The sequence below is a fragment of the Ovis canadensis genome, chromosome 1, assembly GCF_042477335.2.
Source record: "Ovis canadensis isolate MfBH-ARS-UI-01 breed Bighorn chromosome 1, ARS-UI_OviCan_v2, whole genome shotgun sequence".
Lineage (NCBI taxonomy): Eukaryota > Metazoa > Chordata > Mammalia > Artiodactyla > Bovidae > Ovis > Ovis canadensis.
Genome location: NC_091245.1, coordinates 237033274 through 237046895, shown reverse-complemented (window position 1 = coordinate 237046895; position 13622 = coordinate 237033274). Strand labels below are relative to the sequence as shown.

General features: G+C 40.6%; 1 pseudogene; it reads left to right on the top strand.

The window, feature by feature from the left end:
- Positions 1 to 354: 354 nt before the first annotated feature.
- LOC138443684 (14-3-3 protein eta-like) overlaps positions 355 to 13622 on the top strand; it is a 40252-nt pseudogene continuing 26984 nt past the window's right edge.

Here is a 13622-nt window from a genome sequence, read left to right as displayed (position 1 = left end):
AAAACACACACCATTTTCAGAAGAGAACACCAAGGGCTGGATTATCACACAATAAAGAAATTTTTGTACAACTCATTGGAGGACCCTGATGCTGGGAAAGATTGAAGGCAGGAGGAGAAGGGGATGACAGAGGATGAGATGGTTGGATGGCATCACTGATTTGATGGACATGGATTTGAGCAATCTCTGGGAGCTGGCGATGGACAGGGAAGCCTGGCGTGCTGCAGTCCATGGACAGGAAAAGAGTTGGACAGGATTGAGTGACTGAACTGAATGAGATTATGGGATTATCTGAGCATTGACATTGCCAGGTTGGATTAAAGACGATAAAGACAGGGAATTCTAACCAGTGCTATGAGGGTGGGGTCTTCCAGAGCCAAGAGGACAGAGCTACCTGGAGCCTTTGGGATAACATCTCTGCCCAGCAAAGCTTTCAGCGGTGCAACCCTCGGGCAGCAGTGCCATGAGAGCTGGACTCCTGCTCTAATGGATCTGGAAGGTGGGTCATTAAACTAAAGGGGCTAAATCCTGAGTCTTGGGACCTGATGCAGTTTACCTTGCTGGGTACTGGATTGCTTGGGACCCCTCCCTGTTTCTTCTTCCTGATTTCTCCCTTTTGGACTGGAAATGTTTATCCAATGCTGTCTTACCATCGTACTTTGGGAACACAAAATCTGTCAGGTTCCGCAGTGTGATGTTGTGATTTATACTAGGATCTATATATATATATATATATAAAGAAAGCTGAGCACCGAAGAACTGATGCTTTTGAACTGTGGTGTTGGAGAAGACTCTTGAGAGTCCCTTGGACTGCAAGGAGATCAAACCAGTCCATTCTAAGGGAGATCAGTCCTGGGTGTTCTTTGGAAGGACTGATGCTAAAGCTGAAACTCCAATACTTTGGCCACCTCATGCAAAAAGTTGACTCATTGGAAAAGACTCTGATGCTGGGAGGGATTGGGGGTGGGAGGAGAAGGGGACGACAGAGCATGAGATGGCTGGATGGCATCACTGACTCGATGGACGTGAGTCTGAGTGAACTCCAGGAGTTGGTGATGGACAGGGAGGCCTGGCGTGCTGCGATTCATGCAGTCGCAAAGAGTCGGACACGACTGAGTGACTGAACTGAACTGAACTGATCCCCATTTCTGGCACAGAGCTACTAAAATTCTCAGAATTGTGTGTGTAAAAGTGATAGAGTTGTTTCTGGCTACCTTAGTGAGGTGACTTTTGGATCACACTCACACCTAAAGATTGTGGTTGGTTACCGGTGAAACCAACACCATGGTAGAGGGTAGAACTCTGAATCCCACCCCATGGTTTTCCAGGGAGAGAAGAGGAGCTGCAGGTTAAATCAATCACCAATGATTAATCATGCCCATGTAAGTTCAGTTCAGTTTCTCAGTCATGTCTGACTCTTTGTGACCCCATGAACAGCAGTATGCCAGGCCTCCCTGTCCATCACCAACTCCTGGAGCTTACCCAAACTCATGTCCATTGAGTTGGTGCTGCCATCCAACCATCTCATCCTCTGTCGTCCCCTTCTCCTGCCCTTAATCTTTCCCAGCATCAGGGTCTTTTCCAATGAGTCAACTCTTCGCATTAGGTGGCCAAAGTACTGGAGTTTCAGCTTTAGCATCATTTCTTCAAAAGAAATCGCAGGGCTGATCTCCTTCAGAATGGACTGGTTGGATCTCATTGCAGTCCAAGGGACTCTCAAGAGTCTTCTCCAACACCACAGTTCAAAGGCATCAATTCTTTGGTGCTCAGCTTTCTTTATGGTACAACTCTCACATCCATACATGCCTACTGGAAAAACCATAGCCTTGACTAGATGGACCTTTGTTGACAAAGTATTGTCTCTTTGTCATTACATGATGCCCATGTAATGAAGCCATCAAAACTCAAAAGGACAGAGTCCAGAGAGGTCCTTGGTTGGTGATCACATGGAGATTTGGGGAAAATGACACACCTGGAGGCCCCTTCCCTTTCTCACATACTTTGCCCTACACATCTCCCCCATCTGGATAATCTCTCCCATCTCCCCCATCCTAAATTACATCCTTTTATAATAAACTGGGGCTTCCCAAGTGGCGTGAGTGGTAAAGAAACTGCCTGGTAATGCAGGACATATAAGAGACATGGTTCAATCCCTGGGTTGGGAAATCCCCTGGAGGAGGGCATGACAACCCACTCCAGTATTCTTGGCTGGAGGATCCCCAAGGACAGAGGAACCTGGGGGCTACAGTTCATGGGGTCACACACAGGCACAACTGAAGCAACTTAGCATGCATGCATGCACCCTTGATATAATAAACTAGCAATATAGTAAGTAAAATGTTCTTTTTGAGTTTCATAAGCCCCACTAGCAAATTAATTAAACCAAAAGAGAGGGGATTGTGGAAACCTCTGATTTATAGTCAGTCATAAGTTCCTGGGTTCAATTCCTGGGTTGGGAAGATCCCCTGGAGAAGGGAATGGCAACCCACTCCAGCATTCTTGCCTGAAGAATACCATTGTGGGGGTTCACGGGGTCACAGAAAGTCGGACATGACTAAGTTCCTAACACTTTAGTTGCTTTCACTTTAGTCATAAGTACAGGTAACAACCTGAACTGGTAAACTTCATCTGAAGTCTAGGGAGGGGGTCATGAAACTTCTAATCTGTAGCCAATGAGCAGGCTAACATTACAGTTAGCAACCTGGGCTTGTTACTAGCATCTGAAGGTGTAGTGGGGGGGCAGCCTTGTGGCACTCTACCCTTAAACTACCTGCCACACACACACACATACACAAACACACATACACACACACACATACACACACACACATACACACACATACACACACACACACATACACACACATACACACACACACACATACACACACACATACACACACATACACACACACACACACACATTGGAAAATGGATTTCAAAACACATCTTGCACAGGTTTACAGCTGGAGAGAATTTTGCCTCAGGATGAACTTTGCATTGAGTTTCACCCGTGCCTGCTTTAGATGTTATTTAAATGAGACTTTAGACCTTAGACTTTAGAGTTGATGATCTGGGACTCTGGGAGCTGTTGGGGTTGAATGAATGTACTTTGCATCCAAGGAAGGACATGAATTTTAGGGGGAGGCAGAGTGTTGTAGACCAAAATGTGTCCCTCCAAGAGTGATGTATTGAAGCCCTAACCCTTGATGTGATGATATTTGGAGATGGGGCTGTGAGGGAGCGATATTGGGTTTTGATGATGTCATGAGGGTGATGCCCTCATGATGGAGGTAGTGTTCTAATGAGAAGTAAAGAGCTCTTTCTCTCTTTCTACCCAGTGAGAACACAGCAAGAGGGCAGCCATCTGCAAGGAAGGAAAAGAAAACTCACCAGAGTCTGATTATGCTGGTACTTGACCTTGGATTCCCATCCCCCAGAACTCTGACAAATAGATTTCTCCTGGTTGAGCCACCCAGTCTGTTGTGGCAGCCCAAGAAGGCTAAGACACCCACCTACCTTCTGGCCATGTGCTCTGTTGTTCCTCTTGCACACGCCTTCCCTTCTACTTCAAATGTCCTGATCCTCCGAGAAAAACCCACTCATTCTTCAAGATTCAGTTCAAATGACACATTCTCTGGGAAGTTTTATAAACCTCTCAGGAAAGGTTAAATGTTCCTGCTACCATGTTACCATCAGCTCTGTATCATAGTAGGCATCATAATAGACAGAGTACTTGTCACTTAACTGCTGTAAAGGTAACTCATATATTATTTTCATTCTACTTGTCACAATCGTTATGATTCTTTAAATCACAAGGTCTGTACAGCAAGCAGTGGGGAAAGAGTACCAGGCAAGAGGCAGTGGAGGCCTGAATTATGCTAATGAAGAAGCAGTGAATAGAATGAGCTCAGGCTCTGGAGAAGGGAAGGGCGACCCACTTCAGTATTCTGGCCTAGAAATTCCATGGACTGTATAGTCCACGAGATTGCCAAGAGTCCGTTACGACTGAAAACTTTCACTCTTACTTTCACGCGAGGGAGGTTGGGGAAGACGCTCACCTTTTCATTTCATCCAGACATCCTTTCTTTTTCTACTAATTGAACCACCACCTGCTCCTTCCCCCACCCCTGCACTGATATAAATGATTCCCTACTTACCTAAAGAATATTTTTAGTTTCCTGGATCTCTCTGCTTCACTTGACACTGTTAAACCCACCCTCCTTCCCTTGATTTCTGGTACACTGCAGGATTTGGCCTCCTTCTCCGGCCATCATTCTGACCTTCTTTTATTTTGACTACTCAAGGGTATCCCCAGTATTTAAAAGTTCTTTCCTTGGGCCCATTTTTCTCCCTTTATAGTCTCTTTACATATCTACCATCTTGATTTCAACTACCATTGAATGATGCTCACATCTGTTTCTCCAGCTTCAAACTCGTTTATCTAGCTACCTATTATTTGAATGTCCTGCAGACAGCACAGTCTTGCCATGCTCCAGACTAAATTAATTAGTAAAACCTCCAATACAGATGTTGCTCTTATCCCTACATTATTTATCCCTGTTTGTGGCTATGCCATTCAAACAAGATAGAACTCTATATCATCCTTGATGCCGTTCTTTTTTTTTTTTTAATTGGAATATAGTTGCTTTATGTGTTAGTTTCTGCTATACAACAAAGTGAACCAGCCATGTGTATACATATATCCCCTCCCTCGCGGGCCTCCCTCCCGACTCCATCCCACTCATCCAGGTCACTACAGAGCACTGAGCAGCGCCCGCTGTGCTATACACTGGCTCCCACTAGCTATCTGTTTTGCACATGGCAGTACACATCAATCCCAGGCTCCCTATTCATCCCACTCCCCCCTCCTGGTGTCCACACATCCACTCCCTATGCATTTGTCTCGATTCCTGCCCTGCAAATAGGCTCATCTGTACCATTTTTCTAGATTCTTGATGCCTTTCCTAACATTATTTCCCATATATCTGTCAGAACCCGCAAATTCCTTGATTTCTCCCTTCCCTACACCACCATATCCAATTGACCTCAGATTTTTTCTGATCTAAATTCTTAAACATTTCTCAAATCTACCCCTTTCTCTCCAAATGTAGCAAATCCTTGTTAAAAGAAAGTCTCTCTGCTTACCTCTGTTTCAGCCTAGACTTCTAATTTTTCTACTTCTGTCATTCCTCTTTCAAACAGCTCTATCACACAGCCTCCAGCACAATCAGTCTAAAACTCATACATAAACCTGCCTGAATCTCTTCAATGACACTGCAGACTATTGGGAAAAAATCCAAGTTTTTAGGATACCGTGTGATGTTTTCCACGATCTTGTCCAGTGGCTTTTAAACTTTTTTTTTTAATAAGGTAAAAGAAACATTCATACTATGACTCAGTATACACATATGTTTTAATAACTGAAACCATACTTACCTTTACTATGTGTAATTTTGATATCTATTCTATTTCATTTTTAACTGTCAGCCCATACTGAATTGAAAAGCATGGGTCTAGTGTCCACCTACCTCTAGAGTCTCAGCTTGCTACTTCCTAACACATATACGACACTTGAAGAACACCAAAGTAAGTATAAATGAATGAACAAATGACCTTTCAGAGGTATATAACATTTAAAGATATTGAAATTTTATTGTTTTCAAAAACCTAAAAAAGTTGGAAAGTGGAAAGAAATAATTAAGACTGCCCTGTAGACTAAAAAACAATTGAAATTCACAATCAAGCTGTGCATCAGTTATCTTTAGTCATGTATCAAAATCTTCCCAAAGCTAAGTGACTCAAAACAACATGATTTATAATTTCTCACTAATCTGTGAGTTGGCTAGGTGGTTCCTCTACTGGCTTCACCTGCCAGTTCACTCACACAGCTGCCTTCAGTTGAAACAAAAGGTCTATCTAAGCTGACTGCTCTAATGTGCAGAGTCAACCAATCACATGACCTCTCACCTTCCAGTAAACTAGGCTGGCTTCTTACATGGAAGTTTCAGGGCAGCAGCTAGGAGGGCAAAGGCAGAAGCAGTAAGACCTCTTGAGCCCTGGACTCTGAATTACACAGGGTCACTTTCCTCAAAGCAAATCACAAGACTAGTGCATGTTCAAGGAGCGAAAAATACAATCTGCCCCAGGCTCGTTAGTAATTAACTTTCCAGACCTCCTAGTCCTATTGCTCAACTCGTTTTGTAATCAGGTATCCTTCTCTTTCGTCTTTTCCATTGTGGCATCCACAGTCTAAGAATGAAGAGCATGGACTATGTTCCTGAATATGAAGAGAGATACCGGGAGTAGAAAGGCAAGGAAACATCTTTAAAACAACCAACCAACCATCAGTTGAAATCCTATTTACCTAGCGATTTTGATGTTGGAATTTGACACCTTTAGTTTGAGGAGTGCGTATGTGAGTTCAGATACTGCAACCTTCTGCAGACTGTGTTTGGGTCACATTTGCTTGGAGAAGAGTTACTCCTTGAACACTGAGGCCAAGCTTATTTTTTCTTTGAACTTCAGGTTTTTACTCTTATATTTTCATTTTGAATTTTTACTATAGTAGAGTTTATTTACAATGTTGTGTTAGTTTCAGGTGTACAACAAATTGAATCAGTTATACATATACCTATATTCACTCTTTTTCAGGTTCTTTTCCCATATAGGTCATTATAGAGTACTGAGTAGAGTTCTATACAGTAGGTTCTTATTAATATCTGTTTTATATATGTTAGTGTGTATATGTCATTTCCAATCTCCCAATTTAGAGGCCAGACTTTGGAAGTATTCATTCTTGATTTCTCCTTCCTCATTAGACCTCCCTCACTCAGACTGGCCCAGCTGATATCATTAAATGTTCACATACCAGTCATTGAGATCACTTCTTGTCTTACAACCTGTCTTAGGTTGGCCTCCAGTGAATGCTGTACGTACAAGTATGGCTAAGGGGGGTTTGTGCACAGCCTGATGAAGCCAGCCTCTCAGCATCTGCTAATTTTGCCTACAGCTGTGATAAAAAGAACAGATTTAGCATAAATCTCTGAAAACAGGGCAAAAGCAAAATGTCTGTGCTTGCCAAGTACCTTCTCAGTGATCACAGGTTATTTAACACTCCCTGTTTCAATCAAAATCTATCTCAATTTCTGAAAATGCTAGATTCTCTGTTATAGAACCATATCTGAGATGCCCAGTTGTGAATATTTGGTTCAGTATTGATTTTTCCTTTTAAATTAGTTCAACTGCCAACTCAACCAGTTGAAATGCTAAACTCTCAACAAAATCTGCCTTTTCCTTTTATTTAAGCAGTGCATAACAAAGCAATATAAGAATCTAATAGAAGTTTGAGTCAGAGAGCCTTTAAGAATTTTACTTTTATTTATTCACTAAATATTGTCTATTATTTATTTACAAAATAGTATATAGTGAACACTGTTCTAAGTGTTAAGGGAAAAGAATGAGCAAAACAAAATTCCTGCCCTCTTAGAACAGATATCTTTTGAGAAAGTGTAGAAGATAGAAAAAGCAATCCATCTCTTCGATTCCAGTCTTCAGGCACTTTCAGAGACCAGCTAGAAAGTGGCAAGTGCTATCAGAGCAAACCAAATATGCTTTGGGGCTTTAGAAGAAGCAGTGATTTCTTCCAAGAGACGCAACCAGAAAAAGGTTCAAGCCTCTAACTGAGCTTGAAGAGTGGATAAGACATATACCTGCAAATGAGGTGGGAAAGATGTCCGGGACAAGAGAAGAGCAAGAGCAAAGATCCAGAGTTGGTGAGTTGACCCATGATTCCATATGGCCAGCACTTGGTTCCAGGAAGGAAAATGGTAGAAACAACGGTTAGAAGGGAAAGTGGTGGCCCAGGGTTAATCACAACCTGTGAGGCCTTAAAGACGCAAAAGGAAATGATTTCTTGATTTCCTCCAAGAGATAGATCATTTAAAACGATCCAAAGATGAAAATCAACACTCCCAAATTCTGATTTTGCTTTCCCATAATGGCTTCTGTAATAAAGACCCTGGTTCTATTTTTGATGTTTGATCACAGACATCTTTTAAGTTTCACCAATCCTTTATTCCTCCTGCCCCTCACCCCCAGTCTGGGCAAATTAAGAAAGGCCAGGTGTTCCTTCCTTGGGCACCAATGGGAAGATTCAAACCACACAGGAACGAACCCTCATCCTGACCCCACCTCCTAACATCCATTAAGACTCTAAGACTCCTTTTCCCTGCTCTCTAAGTCATTTCAGACCTGCCTGGGAGCTTAGTAATAAATCATTACATAAACTTTGGGTATATGTGTGGCATCATCTGTCTTGACATCAAACCAGATGTTGGATGGGGCCCATCCTGTTATCTATGGAATCTCTACAATAACCATATTGATGTTCTTTTGAAAAGGGGGTAATAGTTTTTAAAAACAGTTCAAGGCTCTGTTTTGACCATTAGGAGTCACAGCAGTTTGAGGATAGATCATAGCAAGTCTTAGGCGCTAAAGTCATTGGAATTTTACAACTGTTTTCTCTGTAGCTATAGGTTCCGCACTTCTTACAGTTAGATGAACTATTTGCATACTATACCTACTCTAAATACACATTAGATGCTTAATGGAAGAATATCACAGCAATGGTTGCTGTAGATGTTTTGATAGCAGAAAAGTAAATGGTAAAATAATACATGGTAGAAATATGCACTTCACCTAAAATGAGTAATAGTGGAATTTGAGCAAATTTTAATTTTTTTGGTGACTGTTTATCAAGCACTTATCACTTGCGATGCACTTTACTTGTCCCTGAGGATATAGAAACAAGTTTTGGGGGGTGGTTTGTTTGTTTTTTTCTATAGTTACTTTATATGCAAGCCTAACACATGCATTCAAACAGGTGCACCTCAGGTGGTTAATTTGCCTAACCAAAGTTGAAATGAATCGATGAATGTTGAAAATGAATTAATTGTCACTTAGCCCATAATGAGTCACTTATATTCAAGCCATTCAGAGGGAATTAAGCTCTATTCTGGAATGCATTTCATGTACAAATTATTCCTTGCAAAAAACAAACTGCATTGAAAAAAATTTTCTAAAAGCTGTTGATTCTGAATGATGAATAGCATTTTTCTAAACTATCAAATAAAAGCTATCATGAGGCTACTAACATGATTCTCATAATTAAATATATTTTACAGCCTTACTCAGAGCATTTTATCACTGATGGTATGTTACATCTTTTTGAGAATTTGCTGGTTTTGTGGGATGAACACTTAAAATATAAAATAACTTAAATTTTATTTTCAGTACTGCAATCTGGAAAAGAAAGTGCTATCAATTATAAATATATTGTCAAAGGATGGGTCTCAATTGCTATTAGAAAGAGGGACACAGGCAAACTGGAAAAAGGGACAGAGAGAATTAATTAAGTGCAGGAATTAATCAAGATATCAGACATCTTCACATATATGCTCCTGGGACAATTTTAGTAGGTTTTCTCTCTGTGAATCCAAAGTTATTAAATCATTATCAAGAATGAAAATTACTATATGATTATTCTAATTTTACTTCCAAAATAAAATATAAGCATTGAAAGAGAAGCCTACGTAGTACCACAAGGATGTGTGGCATTACAAGAATATCTACTTCAGAATTGAGAGTTGAGTTGCTTAACACTAAAAAATTGATATTGTCTAATCACTTATCAAGTTTCCATCAGAAGTGGCAAACTCTGTCAAAACTGACTCAAGCCATTTGTTGCACAGACTAAACTGACATGTGGAAATCATGGAAGTAACATGCCATTACCACTTCCAATACTAATTCTAAACACAGAATAATTGCCACTCATTTTATGACAAATCTCTCTCAGGTGCACGCATTTCTTAAAAAGAAGTGGTAATCCTTTGACAAAAGCTCCCTCAAAGTGGATGTGTTCTTGTCAAAGATGCCTTAAAGCAAAGAAGAAATTGAAAGAGAGCAAGGACTTAGATAAGCGAACCAAACTAGGCTGAAAATGTGTGTAATCTTTTCTTACAGATATAAATTGCAGTACAGAATAGGCTACATTTCTTCACACCATTTCAAATTCCTAAAGCCAGAAGTCCCTTTTAAGTCTGCTAAGAACTGTCTTCAACTTGTGTAAAGGGACTCAGGTCAAATATAAACAAAGACAGAAGTCTGTTCCTGTGTTCCGGCCTTTAGGCAATGGTCACCTTGCAACCTCAAATTCATAAAGCATTCTTTCAACAATGTGCGAAGTGTGGGCTATGCACAGTCCCATGCCAGACATTTGAAATACATCTGGAAAACAGAATGACAAAGATGTCTGAACCAACATGCTTTCAAACTTGGATTTCTATGACTGCCTTCCACCTCTGCAATGACTATTTCAGTCTCCACAAACTGGCACGTCTGTCTTCCTTACACTTGAGGCAAGTTACTTTACCTTTATCCCTCAAAACAATCGGGAGCCATGAAATATAAACTCTCTCAAATTCCTGGACCCAAATCTGCTCCCTCACGCTTCCACCTGTTACGAATCCCACCACCTTTAAACTTCCTAGAATCTTAAGCTGGTGATGTCTCTATCCTAAATAACTCTCTCTTCACTGAATCCTTACTGTGAGTATTTATGCTTGATCTAAACCAAAATTATTTGTTTAAAATAGGTGCACATGTGTGCCCACACAGACACACACATGCACACACACCAAGATTCCATCTTACCTTTAGCCACTACCTTCACTTCTCCCAAAGTCAAACTTCTTGAAGTAGGTACAAAATTCTTACTTTTCAGCTTCCTTATTTCACCAGTTCATTCATTCAATACATGCATTGCCCTCTCCATATCACTAAGATTATTTTTGATAAGAGCTTTGATAACTTTTACACTATTAAGTATAATTAACACTACTCAATTTTCATCTTACTTGAAGTCTTAGACATGTTTACTGCCTTGAAATCCTCTCTTCCCTCAGCTTCTGCCACATTATGGCACATCTAATTTACCTCCTCCTTCTTCTCAGTCACTTTTCTAATTTCGTTTTCCTTTTCTACTTGCTCTTTAAATCCTGAAGAGCCTTGGAACCCAGTAAAGCCCTCATCCTCCTCATACTCTTTTCTCTCTACCCATCAAACTCACTCACTGCCACAGTTTAAAATGCTACCACTATAGTGGAGACCTCAGAAATTATAGTTCTACTCTCAGATTCAGGGTATCCAATCAAAGCCACAATTTTCCCTCCAAAACCTGCTGTCCACCATTTGACGTTGGCATCATTATTTTTTATTATTGTTACTACTATTGCCATACTTATCTTGCTTTTCAAAGACCTTTTTTTGATTTTCCATACTACATCAAATCCTCTCAGTATATGCTCTCCTGGCATCCCAAATCTTCCCTTCACTAGATTTAACTCAACTCTGATTAACTGAATATTATTTATATTGAATAACTGAATATTATCCAATATACAAAACTCCAAGCTCCATGAGGGCAAGTACCACTTTGTTTTGTTCATCACTGTATTGGCATGCCCAGTGTGTGTCTGGCAGAGAGAACAGTCATAAATTCCTGTAATGCTAGATGAATGATGAATCACACTCCATTAATTTATTTTTTGTCTTAAATATCTTAGAGCACTCATGTGCTCAGTCACTTAGTCGTGTCCGACTCTTTGAGACCCTGTAGACTGCAGCCAGCTAGGTTTCTCAGTCCATGGGATTTCTCAGGCAAGAATACTGGAGTGGGTTGCCATTTCCTTCTCCAGGGGATCTTACTGACCCAAGAATCAAACCTGTGTCTCCTGCATTGGCAGGTGGGTTTTTTTTACCACTGAGCCACCTGGGAAGCCCATTGAGTACTCCTAGCCTATTACTATAACTGACTTAACTCTCTTGTGTGGAACGTAAGAAGTAATCTGTGCCCTAGTGTCCTGTGAATTGAATTGTGTCCCCTAAATATACATGTTAGCTCCTGGTCCCTGAGAATATGAATTTATTTGGAAATATGATCTTGACAGTTATAATCAAATTTAAGATGAGCTCATCAGAGTGAGCCCTAATCCAACAGGACACAGCTGGAGTCCTTACAGAAGGGAAAACTGGACACACACATAAACACACACAGGAGAACACTCTGTGAAGACACAGACACAGAGGGAAAATGACCACGTGAAGACAGAAGCAGCAAGTAGAGTTCCATTGCCACGAGCCAAAGTTCACCTGGGGCTACCCAAAGCTGGAAGAGGCGAGTAGGCATCCTCCCCGGAAGACTTCACAGGGAACATAGCCTTTCCAACACTTCGACTTCTCACTTCCCCAAAACTGTGAAAAAACAAACTTAAAGTTGTTTTAAGCCACCCAGTGTGTAGTACTTTCTTATTGCAGCCCTGGGAAACAGATACATGCTAAGGTGCTAAGTTGCCTCAATCGTGTCTGACTCTTTGTGACCCTATGAACTGTAACCTGCCAGACTCTTCTGTCCATGGGATTCTCTAGGCAAGAATACCAGAGTGAGCTGCCATGCCCTCTTCAGGAAACAAATATAGGCCCTTAAAAAAAAAAAGTCATTTAGAGGCAGGTAAACAGAAACCTTGGGCAACTGGACAGACAACAGAATCATCTTTCCCCTCAGTTATCTTTCTTGCCTTTTTGCCTCCATTATATTGGGTTGGCCAAAAAGTTCATTTGAGTTTTTGTCCAATCTTAACCCAAAAGAACTTTCCAGTCAACCCAATATATGAGGCTCACTGATGAGTGATCCAGCTATGGAGGCCTCCAGGTCCTGCACCCGGCTCACCAAGTGATCAGAACTTTCCATCCAAGGAAACAGTCCTCAGAGCTTCTTGGATAATGCCCAATCAATGGAGAAAGTTAGACTGGCTCCAAAAAATGTTTTTAGTAGGATATTTTGTGCATTGTTTGCTCCTCTGCTGAAAAAGAAATGTGTCCTTATAATGCATTCAACACAGCTGATTATGGAATAACTAATTCAATATTAAATAACATTCTTTCTTTCTGCCAGTCAGCAAATCATGATGAGACTGAAAATGCTTAAAAGTCCAGCTCAGAAAATGGTGTTTTGTCACCTGTGCTTTTTAAGACATGCAGCAATAACATACATTCAGTCAATTGGTAGGAAAGTGCTTGTCCTGTCAGCTTTTGTATGCTTGGTGATTACAGAACTGCCAACATTATTATTCTTGCCAGTTCCCACAACTGCTTGACAACCTCTTATCCATTTGCATTTTTCACTGATTTTCCAACAGTGTAATTGGGAAGCTTTACGATTGCACAAAAGTAGAAGGCTAGAGAAATCTATGGATGCTGTCTGTATTATTCTGAATTATTGTAGCTGCAGTCTTATTACCTCTGATAGGCTTGAATTCAACTATAATCACAGCCATTTGTTAAATATGAATTACAGTGTAATATATGTATTTTGATAGGCTTGGCACAGTAGCATCAAAAGAAAAAGGTGATCTTGTTATTTCTACCCCCATAAAGAGCTCTAGAAATACTCTCATGCTACTCTTTGAAATACATTTATAAAATTTTCATGATATTTTCATTGTTAAAGGAGCAAAACATTAACTGAGAGTTAAAAATTCAGAGTATTCTCTGGATTAAGT